The 7,028-nt window shown below is 42.0% G+C and overlaps 1 protein-coding gene across 2 annotated transcripts in view; it reads left to right on the top strand.

Annotated features, from left to right (window-relative positions):
- Positions 1 to 59: 59 nt before the first annotated feature.
- Positions 60 to 7,028, top strand: part of AGTPBP1 (ATP/GTP binding carboxypeptidase 1) — an 84,307-nt gene continuing 77,338 nt past the window's right edge. The window contains exon 1 of one of the 2 annotated variants that reach the window (XM_083701903.1): positions 60 to 324. The gene's annotated coding sequence lies outside the window, so the exon portion shown is untranslated. The remainder of the gene's footprint in view (positions 325 to 7,028) is intronic. The other variant, XM_083701901.1, reaches the window with a different exon arrangement.

The following is a 7,028-nucleotide window of genomic DNA, read 5'->3' as shown; positions in this document are numbered from 1 at the left end:
CAGGACCAACACATTCCCCTCCTCGTCATGCGCGCGCACCCGGCTCCCCCACCCCTCCCCCTTCCCCGCAACGGATGCAGATGTCGCGCCCGTACTTCCTTTCGCCATAGAGATAAGAAAGCAGAAACTCTTCCCAGAGACTGGGAGCGGGACTTCCGGGTCGCTTCCTTCGGGGGGGGGGGCAGCCGCTCCTGGAAAAGCGGTTGGAGGAAAGCGGGGCTTCCGCGCGTGTCGTGCGAAGGGGCTGGCGGGTCCCGACTGAGGGCAATGCAGGGCGGGCTCCCCTCAGGGATCGCCCCGGGCTTGTTCCTGGCGCTCTGGCAGGTGAGTGGCGTGCGCGAGAATGGCGTCTGGCTCCTGAGGCGGGGAGGCTTTTTGGGGAGGGGAGTCTCGACCAGGGCGATGGATGAAGTGCGGTCCTATGGCCGGGGGGGGGGGGCAGGAAGCTGAGAAAGGTTGGGAGTGAGGTAAAACCTGATGGCAGAGATACCCCGCTCCTCCTGACGGTGCAGCCGAGGCTCCAGCTCTCGTCTTTTTTTAAAAAAATAATATATTTATTAAGTTTTCCATTTTATAATGTTAAATACATCCTTATGAAACTCTTTCGTTATTTGCTCATACGAGCTAAGACTTCCCTCCATTCGGCCTCATAATTCCAGATTCAATGTTTGTAATTTTTGTTATGATTCTGCATTGAAAATAAAAAAATCCCAAAAAAATAATAATTCCAGATTCAGGTAGGTAGCCGTGTTGGTCGGACGCAGTAGAATATATATATTCTAAATCCTTTAGAAACTAAATCCTTCGAAGACAGAGGTCCTATGGCTAGGTCGGGATGGCATGGGGATGAGGGACCAACTCCCTTCTCTCACAGGGGCCCAATTAGTGCCATTGCCTTCCGTTAAGAGTTTGGGTATAATCCTTGACGCCTCCCTTTACATGGAGGCGCAGGTTACAGCAACAGCCAAGGCGACATTTTTCCACCTTCGCCACATCAAGCAGTTGGTCCCTTACCTTTCCCGCCCCGACCTGGCCACAGTGATCCATGCGACGGTCATCTCCAGGCTTGACTACTGTAATTCGCTCTATGCGGGGCTGCCCTTGAAGCTGTCCCAGAAACTCCAGCGGGTACAGAATGCTGCAGCGAGGCTCCTCACGGGGTCTCTGCCATGGGAGCATATTCACCCAGTGCTTTTCAAGCTGCACTGGCTCCCGGTGGAGTACAGGGTCAGATTTAAGGTGCTGATTTTGACCTTTAAAGCCCTTCACGGCCTAGGACCCTCGTACCTACGGGACCGCCTCTCCCGGTATGCCCCACGGAGAGCCTCAAGGTCTATAAATAGCAGCACCCTAGTGGTCACGGGCCCTAAGGAAGTTAGATTGGCTTCAACCAGAGCCAAGGCCTTTTCAACTCTGGCTCCGGCTTGGTGGAACGCTCTGCCTCATGAAACCAGGGCCCTGCAGGATCTGATTTCTTTTCGCAGGGCCTGTAAGACAGAGTTGTTCCGCCTGGCCTTTGGCTTGGAGCTAATTTGATTCCCTCCCTCCCTCTCTTTCTTTTTTCTTCTCCTCCTGCGATGAGGCTACATTTTAATATTTTAATGTTCCATTATTTTAATGTTGTATTTTATTTTTGTTTTTAAGTTGTAATCATTCATCTTGTTTTTATTATTGCTTGTAAGCCGCTCTGAGCCCGGCCTTGGCTGGGGAGGGCGGGGTATAAATAAAAAAATATTATTATTATTATTATTATTATTAGTGTGTGTGTGTGTCCCCGTGTCCAGTAGCACCTTAGAAACCAACTAAGTTTGTTCTTGGTATGAGCTTTTGTGTGCATGCACATTTCTACAGTGTGCATGAAGTGTGCATGCACATGAAAGCTCACACCAAGAACAAACTTAGCTGGTCTCTAAGGTACTACTGGAATTTTTTAATTTTTTTAAATATATATTCATAATTCCAATTTTACGTCATAGGATTTGTACCTTTTCCAGTTTGTTTCCCTGCTTCATTTTATCACATAATTTAAATAAATGTTAAACAGTAATAAACCCCAGCTAAAAACCTTGCAACCTTTGCTGTCACCTGCTTATCTTTGTCTGTCAAGAGAAAAGACACTGTGGCAGTGGTTGGGCGACCCGGAATGGACAATAAAAGAGGGGTGATAACCTCATTCCTCAAGTCTTTATAAAGAGTGCAAGTCAGATGGGCACGCGCCAATGATTCGGTACTGCCATCTTCACAGGGACATAAGCGTTTTTTGTGTGGAATCTGTTGGAATCGCCCCTCAAGAACAGCCGAGCGCAATACATTCAATCTTGCGAGAGTAAAAGCGTGTCTGTATTTTATAATTCCTAGGTTACGCAGATAGGGTGATCCTCTCTAACCATTGGCTAAGCTGGCTGGGGATGATGAGAGTTGTAGTCCAACATCTGTGCACCAGAGGTTCCATGAGCTCTCTAGGGTTTGGGGCAGGGGACATTTCCAGCCCTATTTGGAGCTGCTAGGAATTGAACCTGGAAGCTTCTGCATGCAAAACTAATGCTCTAGCGTCGTGGTATGGTGGTTCTCAGACGTGTTAGTTTACTGTTGTTCTTTCAACCATTGTGGCCATATCAACTACTGGTTAAAAAAAATACACGCTAATACAATTTAAAAAACCACCCATCAACCAAAATATATGTTTACATTGACATACACCCATAATAATAAAGGTTATAATAAATAATAATAATAATAATAATAATAATAATAATAATAATAAAGGTTAATAATAATAATACAAAAGGTTAAAAAAGAAAATAATTGAAATATTAAAAAATAAAGGAACTTCGACAGTATGGTTGTTCTCATCCTTAGTTAAATCTACCTCTGCATTTTCAAAGGCTTGCTAGTCTTCAGTGGTGTCTCTAACTAAGGCATAGGGAAACTCGGCCCTCCAGATGTTTTGGGAATACAACTCCCATCATCCCTGAGCACTGGTTCCTGACTACTGGGCTTTAAAAAGTATATTTATCTGGTATTGTTCCCTCTAATTCAGATGTCCAGGTATGAGTTCCATTGCCTGGTACTACACATATGCAAGAGGGAAGTATTGGCAGTCTTGGGGGAACCCCAAGGTATGTGGCGCATCCAAAATACATAAAATATTAAGAACCTTCAAGGGGGAAATTGCCAAATCATCCCACTGATAACTGAGCATGCTCAGTGACTACATCGGGAGCAATACCTGGAACACTGCATTGGAAAGGAAATCGAACAAAGTAGCCTGGATGATGAAGAAGAAACACTTCACACTGCAACATATTTATTTTCATAATTTATACCCCACGCCTGAGACATAAATTTATGTTTCCAGGGCAGCTAACGGCATAGTAAGAAATGAAAATGTAATAATCATAAATAATAATAAAAACATACAAACTAATACAGTAGATTTAAACAAAGCAACTACAGCCCATTCAAAGAGACAGTAAAATCAAACGTTTGAGTTAAAATGCTTACAGTAGCAGTTCTGTTTATTTTTGCTGCATATCTCATTTGGTCATGTAAAAAGGCAAAGTTAAACTTGATACAGAGCTACAAATACATACGGTAACCTCATTTAGAACACACAAAGCATAAGGAGTTGCAAGTGTACACTTCTGTTGCACTTTGCACAGGCTTCTTGTTCGTCAAGAAATATTCTAGGCTGCTGCTCATCCAAAGGGTCATACATATAGACCCAAGTCCCAAACAGGGTGAAGTGGCCACCTCAGACGGCATCCTCAAGGGGTACCACCCACCACCCAGATGGATTGGCAGCAAAGCTCTGCAGAACGCCTCCCCTCCTGCCAAGTAGACGAAAAGGGAGGTGTTCAGCCACCTAGCAGTGCCATGGAGTTTTGCAGTGGTAGAATATCACAAGGTGGTTAGGTAGTGCTGCTGAATGCGAGCATATGACAATCACTTCTGAAAGATCTGCGCTGGTTGTATTTAAGGTTTTGCTGATGCTGTTTAAAGTCCTAAACAACTTGGGGCCAGGCTACCTGCTACCTGAGAGAGCACCTTCTCCCGTATGAACCTGCCTGACCACTGAGGTCTGTAAATGAAGCCCTCCTGGTTATACCGCAGTCTGTACGTGTTCATCTTCTGGTAAATAGCAGGAGGGCTTTCTCTGCCATGCCAGCCACTCCATGGAATCACTTCTCCTGAAATTAGGCAAGCTCTGATTGTAATGTGCTTCTGACACTTGTTGAAGACCTATTCATTTACTCAGCCTTTCGGCCCCATTAAGTGGTTTACTGCAATTTAGTTACTTGTGAATTCTGATGTACATTTTATCGTATTGGTTTTCATGTACTTTTATTTTAGTTGGCCATGTCTCTATTTTTTTTGATCATGGGCGGCATATAAATGGTATTAATAAATTGCAATGTAGAATGTCATTTTTAATGTACCATGGTAACAAGAAATATGTTTCCAAAAAATGAGTGATGAATAACAATACAGTTAATTATGTGTAGAACTCTTAACTGTAGAAAGTATGAAGAACAACTATGCATACTCTGTGGATTAGGAAATTATGAGGAATGTGTATAAAGGCTCCAAGAAAAATGTACAAGCGTGGGAAAGACGATAACCTGCTACAGTCTATAATTAGTATGTTCATTTTAATTCCCAAAGGCTAGATTATTTCTATTTGTTATTTAAAGATTGCCATTTTTCCTATTCAGGAAGCATTCAGAATCAAAGTCAAACCATTCCAGAGTATCCTTTTGGTTGGGATACTCTCTGGAATTCTTCTTAACCTAAAATAAATCTAGAGCCTGTTTTGCTGCTATACAGACATTCAAGTCATATTTGTAAGCCACCATAACACAATATGAGAAGCCCCTAACAGAAATGAGCAGTTTGTAAATGCACATATAGTAAAGATGACATGAATAGCAATTAAAACCAGTAATCACATTAATATCACTGGGCATAGATGGCAGGGGATCCCACAATTGGGGTCAGGGCCAGACAGACCATGCAAGCAGGGGGAAGCCTGCTTCAGGTAGCCAGGCCCTCAGATAGATTCAGAGAGACCTGAGCTGCTACCAGCTTTTGAGGTTCTTAGCCATAATAAAAATAAAAAAATGATGGTGCATTTAAACATAGTAAGGTACCGCCTTTCAAAAAAGAAAAAGAAAAAAGAGGAGTTGTTTGTTTATAGGAACAGCTGGTCTAAGTGAGTTCATTGCTCACTTCCTGATTATGTGCCAACAGATCAGATAGTGCTTTTTTGTTATTTGATATCAATTTAACTAATAGTTTAATATGTTCAAATCTAACTCTTACCAAATCCTATCTCTCTCTTGAATCTGCAGCTCTAAGCTGAGAGTGTGTGTCACCTTTTGGTTCAATGCACATAAAAACAAGCTGTGAAGCTTATCAAATGTCAAAAACTAATAAGCATCTAAATTTAAAGCTCTCTTTGAGCTTGAAGCCGCCCACCCTGGTCCTGCCTCTGATTGACTCTTCCGGCAGCACAATGAGCAAGGGAGAATAAATGAAGGCAGAAATCGGTATATGGATGGTGCAACAAAACTAAACCTTGGCCCTAGCAGGAGGGATGATAGATAGCTTGGGAACCAAGACGACGATGCAGAACCATGTAGCATAAATGCCACAGTTGAGCATTTGTCCCTGAGCAACTTCTGAAATATACCAGTTAGATATGAAAAGAACCACCAGGCCTGGTGCATCCAACTCCCGTTCCAGACAGAAAAGCCAGAAGCATAAGAAAGGATGCACTCAGTCTCAGAACGTGCCATCCACTGAAGTTGCCAAAGTCATTTCAAAACCAGTTTGGAAGCCAGATGGAAATGAGACCAGATACGGTAATCTGTATCCTCCAGACAGAAGTTGCACCAAAAGGGTTTACTGAAGGCAAGGATCAAAGAACTAGCCCCAATAAGGAAGACAATTAAAACTCAGTATGTGAATGTACAAATCACTTCATCTTTGCCTTACTTAAATAGCCATTACCTTACTTGCTAATGCTATGTGCCAGTAAATAACACCTGACATTGTGATCCTGTACAAGACTACTTAAGAGTTCAAGGGGGCTTACATTCTGGCAAGCAGGTATGGAATTGTACAGGACTTCCAACAAAGGAAACGGAGTCACCTAGTGACAAGCAATTGTTAAGATGGATGGAGAAAGGACTGGACTTTAGAAAACAAAAATTGTTTTGTTAAGCTATCAACTGCGAAATCTAGAGCCACTGTAGACCCCAATACTAAATACATTTATTTGGAAGAAAAGCCTATAGATAGAGTATGCGTTTAGGAATGGGTGGTATGATTGTGTAAATATAGAGGATAAATAAAGCCAACTGCAGGATTGTGGTTCACAAACATTTCTTCTGTTACATGCTGTGCTATGTGTTTTGATCCGCTTTCATTATTGGAATACTAGATTTGGAACGTGTACTGCCACAATTATCGCTATATAGGTGGTTCAACATTTCCAGTTGTCATCATCAAAATAAAGGCTACAATCCAATAGAGTCAAGTACACTTAAAACCATTAATTTCAACAGGCTTAAGTGCTCTTAATGCTCTCTTGGATAGTCACCAAACTTTTGCTCATTCTGTTTATGTATGCACAGAAAGAGACCAATTTAGTTTGACGTATGTGAATAGTGATTCATTTTATTAATGTCTCCTGAAACAATATAAAACAGATGACCTCTTGAATTATGACATTTATCCAAGAGTACATCTACAAGTGAAACTACACTGATACTTTTCATATTTGCCTGCAATCATTTATAAAGAAATAGCAGAAAGTTGCCCTTGTAATTATCCTCTTTTCCTTAAATGATGTTATTACTTTTGCAGTAAAATTCTCAGTCATGTTACATACCCAATGAACATTTTGATATGAGTATGATTATGATGCTTTATACATTTTAATGGTGTTTGGTTTGACTAGGAATGGACAACCTTGACAGCATATGCACTCATATAGTTGTGCCTTTCCGTTTTTTTCAATGTTC

The sequence above is a fragment of the Podarcis gaigeae genome (assembly GCF_964106915.1).
Source record: "Podarcis gaigeae genome assembly, chromosome: 11".
In the NCBI taxonomy this organism is placed as follows: Eukaryota; Metazoa; Chordata; class Lepidosauria; order Squamata; family Lacertidae; genus Podarcis; species Podarcis gaigeae.
The sequence above is the reverse complement of the archived record's forward strand: the minus strand, read 5'-3'. Positions and strand labels throughout refer to the sequence as shown.